Source organism: Cynara cardunculus, assembly GCF_001531365.2.
Source record: "Cynara cardunculus var. scolymus isolate 2C chromosome LG 2, CcrdV1, whole genome shotgun sequence".
NCBI classification, from domain to species: Eukaryota; Viridiplantae; Streptophyta; class Magnoliopsida; order Asterales; family Asteraceae; genus Cynara; species Cynara cardunculus.
The window spans coordinates 54629078-54635485 of NC_037529.1; the positions used below are offsets into that span (position 1 = coordinate 54629078).

General features: G+C 34.3%; 1 long non-coding RNA gene across 1 annotated transcript; it reads right to left on the minus strand.

Annotated features, from left to right (window-relative positions):
* Positions 1 to 1088: 1088 nt before the first annotated feature.
* LOC112507568 lies at positions 1089 to 6042 on the minus strand. The gene is made up of 3 exons (XR_003068544.1): positions 5791 to 6042; positions 5421 to 5482; positions 1089 to 1510 (listed from the first exon to the last, which is right to left on the minus strand). It is a non-coding gene; the product is annotated as an uncharacterized LOC112507568 (long non-coding RNA).
* Positions 6043 to 6408: the final 366 nt, after the last annotated feature.

A 6408-nucleotide genomic window follows, 5' to 3' on the forward strand; every position in this document is an offset into this window, starting at 1 on the left:
GAAGCAGAAAATTGTGGTGGTTGATTCCATGTACACACAAAACGCGATTGCGTACAGAATCACAATTAGATGTAGAAGAGATGTTTAGAACTGAGCTCACAACCATTAATGAAGAAGAAATGCTTAAGACTAAGCTCACAACCATTGATGAAGAGCCGGATACGTATAACAAGAAGAACAATAATGGAGCAAAGCCACAAAGGAAGCGTGTGAAAAAGGAACAAGACTTGGGTCGGGTTTTCACCACTCAATTCAGCCTAAAGAACTCATATGCACTCTTCCTGAACAGGATGACAAGCAGTAGAAGCCTTGGTGGACTTTCAGCATACTAACTTCATCTTCATCTTCATCTTCTTCAACATGTTGTTTCCTCTATATGTCGCTTTTATCTTTATGGAACTTCTCATGTTATTTTATTCTCACTCTTAACATATCAACTCTTTGTGCTGGATCATCTTGTTACTGTATCAAGATAACAAAACTCTTGGGCCAATAACATCATTTTGCAAAAAAGTTTCCAAATGCCCTTCTAGGCGAAGATTCAAATATCGTGAAAATATCGAGATGTTCATCTAGCAAATGGGTGTTCATACAAACCGTCCACACCGCACCACAAAAACACGGTTTAGAACATTCGCGGTGCGTTTTATGGTTTGCATTTTTACCAAACCGCACCATGCGGTGCGGTTTGCGGTTTGAGTTATTAAACCGCAGTTCAAACTGCACCGCACCGCCATATTCTGTACATTTTTTTAATTTTATGTATATATATATATACTAGCGGTGTACCTATGCGATGCAGCGCGGGTGAATCACAATTCTGAAACATTAGTTTGGCCTTGAATCATGAGTTTATGTGGTTATTTTGCAAGTCAACTAAAACTCTAAAATGCGGTACCTTTCCTCCTCCTTTACACATGATCTCACTTATATAATTCATTAGAAACGGATGCATGAACGAATCTTGCTAAAGATGGAGCGAAAGTGTGATGATAGACAAGTGAAGAAAAATGATAACCAAACGATAACCAAACTCCCTCAATTGGTATGGTGATCTATCAACAGATTCTGGGGCTTTAGATCTCTATGCAGAACTCGATGAGAATGACAATAAGCAATACCACGTAACATTTGATATAGGAACATCTGAAAATTGAAAACAATAACCAAAAATTATTTAATGCAAGAAAATCTGAAAGGATCTTCATTACCATCCCTACAAACTGCACTATGTTGCTTGTTTGGTATCCAAATCCTCTCAAAAAAGGGCCTTCATGTACTATAAACTTCTAGAGAGAATGTTATTGAACTTGGAAACCATTGGTATTTCAACTAAGTTCAGTCCCAGGGTGCACCCCAACCTCTAGGAGGCATGAAAAGATAACTCATTTTTACAAGATGAGGATCCTTTGAGAGCTACGAACAAGAGTCCATGTGTTTCTTCAAGTCTTAGACTAGGTACTCAAAGACCAAATACATACGTTTGTCACTGTGCACGACATCATGTAACCTGTCACCAAACATATATCATTCAATAAATAATCTACTGGCAGCAGATATACTAAAAGACACATGATGTATGAACTTTTACCAGTTTAAGTTACATCTATAACAAATTATCTAATCCTAAGCAAAATATTCGAATTAAGAACAGACATAGGTTTTGGTTGGGAGAAGGTAAGGAAGGCTTGAGAGTGCCAAGAGCAGATACTGCATCCCTGTACCAAGTCTCGAGTGTCCTCTTTTAATTTAAACTAGGACTTCATAACTTGAAACTTCAAACATCCATGTTTCGGGAGGACATATACATTTTTTTTTCTCTTAGTAAAGGCTTAAGGTATACTTACATCCACGATTATAGAAGCAGAGTCACAGATCATTGAAAAGCTATATGAAGCTTCATCTATATAATCGAGTAAAACTAATAGAAACATTGGTTCTAGTTTTAAGTTCTTCTTTAATATGACATAAAATTTGACATCTAAGCATTAAAATCTAATTGTCTATCTACGCAAGCAATAAACTTACCTATTGCAGAAGTAGAGTTACAGTCTTAAGAATTGCCAACATTAATTGCAATGTTCTTTCTTTTGAGAATAGTGGAGAGTGAAAGCCATTCAGGTAGAAAGTAAACAGGAATGGATTTTGTGTTTATCGTGTTAACTGAATGGATTTTGTGTTTATCGTGTTAACTGAATGGATTTTGCATTCAACATATTCTTCTAATACATATGACAACACTTACTGACTAATTTAATGTATTTCATCTAATACATATGACAACAGATTCATAATATTACTTTTTCATGATTCATATTCTCAATAAGCAGACAGTCCATTTTGTCAGGTTGCTGCTTTGGCACACACACACTATGCACACAACAACAGTTATACAGGAGCAAAGACCAACAGTTATACAGGGCTAATGTAAATCCTTATACATATCTATCTATATCTATATCTATACACACACACACAGAGCAGGGCTATTCAATCTTAGACTTAGCCCTACTCTGTCCAAAACCAAGGATTAAATACAGTTAACATAATGGGTTTAATAAACCAAGGACTTAGCCCTGCTCTGTCCAAAACCAAGGATTAAAAACAGAATGCAGTCTCATTTGCAAACCACATGCCCTTGTGTGTGTGTGTTATGTTTTGTGTTCCACTTAAACAAAAACAGGTCGTTTCTGTTTCTTAAATCTACAGCTGGTGGAAACAGCATTATGTTTCTGTTTCTTAAACCTGCAACATTCTGTTTCTGTGTGTGTATAAGATGAAATGGAAACAACATCTGCTGTAGTCTTTTGCCATGAATCTATCTATTTATATCATTCATATACAATCCACTTAATTCATCAGATTAATAGAAGGAACTTACTCATAAAAGATCAATAGCCACATGAACAGTTACTCATCATGAACAAAAGGTAACATGTTTTAGTTTTCTAACTTTTAAGTTGAAATGTGATTACCTTGTGTATTGTGTTCCAAGGTGTAAAGGCTATAATGTAGCATAAGAAGAAGTTACGTGTACTTAATGCAGCCATGCCAATTGGACACATTATGGATCACCACATCCTTTTAAAACATAAGTCTTAAGTTGAGCCTTGTGACTTCAAACTGACACCCTCTTTTTGCTAACTTTAGACTGAACTACTCAGTTTTAGAGTAAATTGTATAAAACTGCTACATACAAATAGCTCATATTTTTTCTGTTGATATATTCATGTAAAGTTCCAACCAAAAAAAGTGTCAGCTTAATAAATTGTACAAGACTGCTGCAAAGTTACCTACAACCACTAAACAAGTTGGAGTGAACAGTGTGGCCAGATGTGTGTGTGTGTGTGTCTATAAGATGAAATGGAAACAAACCATACAGAAATCAAAAACAAAATGAGGATGGCAGCTGTTTATAACCAAACTTCACAAACACAAAAAAAAAAGCTGTTAATTTTGGTACTTTGTAAACTAAGATGCTATATATACACAATATTCTCACGTTGAAATACTTCAGACCTTGAAATCCTACAACAGATTTAACCTGATTCTAGTATACATGAATGGTGAAATATTGTATGTACATGCATATATACACACATAACTTTAAATGATGCGTGTGTGTCTATATATGCGTGTGTGGTTGTGACATAGCAGAGATGTACAAGGTTCTATAGTTACTTGTGTTAGAGATTTGTTTGTTTTCAAAGATTTTATGTATTCAGAAGTTAAGGCATGGGTGATTCAAAGATTTTACAGTGTAGGAAATGTATTCTTACCTCTCAGTTTAGAGCTAAACCACAAGCTGTCAAATGCTGAGCAAGTATGGAGGTCAATATGTGTACATTAATTCCCTTTAGCTTTTCTACCTAACTGCTGATAGTTCAAGCTATGACTGTTTGCTATGTAAATCCTAACATGACTGTTTGTTATGTAAATCCTAACAGCAGATTCTGACAGCAGAACATCACCTAACTCAACAGGTTATATGTGTAGGGATGAATTTCTTCTTTATGGAAAAAGCACACACACAAAAGAATATTTATTATCTAATCAATCTATGAAAACTGCACTTAACTATTGAAACAAAAATTGCAGATTTGGAGGAGCGACGAAGATTTGTGCAGTCATATCTTAGCTCTACAGGTTAGTGTATATACATATATCTTAAATATCTTGGGTTTTCCTCTAATATCCATATCTGGTCAAAAAAGTTAATCCTTGTTTTCACTGGTGATTTACATTGCAATGAAGCATTTGAACAAGTCAAGTGTTTTTAAAATAATTAATGTTGCTGTCATCAAAACTTTGACATGGTACAAGTTAGTTATTTGAACTATTTTTCTACCAAATTCACCATTTGCTTCTTGCATTATTCACAGGCACTTAACTGTTGAAACAAAAATTGCAAGTTATCTTACCATTTTCCAATTTACCATCAAGTAAGTTCAACTTACCTACACTACATAACCATGCACAAACTTAATGGACTAAAACTAACAATGGACAGATTTGATTTTGGACAGATCCGAGAGTGGAAGGGAAAATAGTCAAATGTAAAGTAAAAAGTCATATATAGTTGTGCACATTGCTCATACATGTAAGCTAGCATGCATTGTTCATAGATGACATGTTTTTCAACACAGGATTTAGTAGTCCTTTCTTAATTAGTAGAAAACATATGCTTTGGTTAAACTATAATGCAGATAATATGTTAAAGATGATAATGTTCCAGCCCAAATTGAAGAGGTAACAAACAATGGAATGAAAATGTATCTGATGGCCCTCATGATTATTGATGTTTTATTCATCACCAACTTTGGTTTTTCTCTAATTTTTAGGGTCTATATTTGGGTTCTGTTGGAGCTGCCAATAACAAGAGCCTTTTGAAAAGCTTGAATGTTACTCACATTTTAACTGCTGCCAATTCACTACCTCCTGCATACCCAAATGATTTCACTTACAAAATTGTTGATGGTAAGAAAGTTAGTGAAGTATTTCCTTGTATGTTCAAATTTGTCTATCATACAACTATCTGTCCCTGTTGTTGCCATAAAAATAACCTCTGCTTTGAACTATCTGTCCTTGTACCTATACCTGTACCTGTACACTCATCTTACTTTTTCATGATTCATCTTCTCAATATTTATGATAAAGGGTTCTAATATAGTTTATGCTAAGGATATGTTTATCCTTGCTTGGTTTATGTGTTTTGACATACCTTACTTTTTTGTATTTCTCAATGCCCCTACTCGTTATTTTTTCTCCTTTTTATTTTTCTCGTTCTATGTTCCACCATGTGCTAGTCCTTGTTCCTTATACGCACTATTGCATTTTAGATATTTCATTAAACAAGCTGCTAAAATATTGTATTAACTTACTCTATAACTTGATAAATACAAGAAATATGAATCATTTACCTTGACAATCTTTGGGTCGGCCCAAGGCTGCTTCTTTCGCACTTGAGCAAGTAGATCACCAACTGAAATGAAATGGAAACAAAAATTAACCAAGCCCTGTGTCTTTTTATGGGAACTTTTTTTTCATGAAGAACAACTGCTCTTCACCCACAAAAATCAAAAGGAAACAGACCCATAACTCTTTTTTAATGAAGAAACAGATATGTGTGTGTGTATAAGATGAAATCGGAACATAAATGAATTCCAAAGCTGCTCTTCACCCACAAAAATCAAAAGGAAACAGACCCACAAAAATCAATGAAGAAACATATGTGTGTGTATAGAAGATGAAATCGAAATAGGAAGAAAGCATACAAAAAAGAAAGAATACCTCCAAATTCTAGGGTTTTGAAGAATCTGTGAAATTAAATCAACAGGGAGGTGGGATCTATATGTATCAATGAGGTTGTGATACATCAAATCACTTTGATAGATGAAATCGGTTCTCTGATCGAGGTGATACATCCATACCACCATTGTTATGTTCTGTGAAGAAGAAAGCGCTCTGTTTCTAACCAAAAATGTCTTTTTGTTTTGTGGTCGCAGAAAAAGGATAAGAAGAAGAGGAAAGCTGTTGGTCTTGTGGTAGTAGAGTAAGGAAACAGAAGAAGAAGAAAGACAGAAGAAGATACCGGCCCAAAATGGGTAATTTTTGGTGTTAGAGGGAAGTATTGCATATACAACTTGTACCTTATGCATAATGTTTGGTAATTAAGGGTTTTCTGAATTTGTTGCATAAAATTATTGTAACTTATGCTTAGTAACTTGTATTCAAAACTTTGTCTTAAATGATTAAATATGTAGTATAGATATCTATATTATATTATAAAATATTTGACAAAAATTTTTAAAAACCATTTTTATGCGTAAAATGTTGTTTATTAATGCATATTACTTAAAACTCAAGATTACAAATCGATTGTGCATAAGTACAACTTATTAAAGCTCC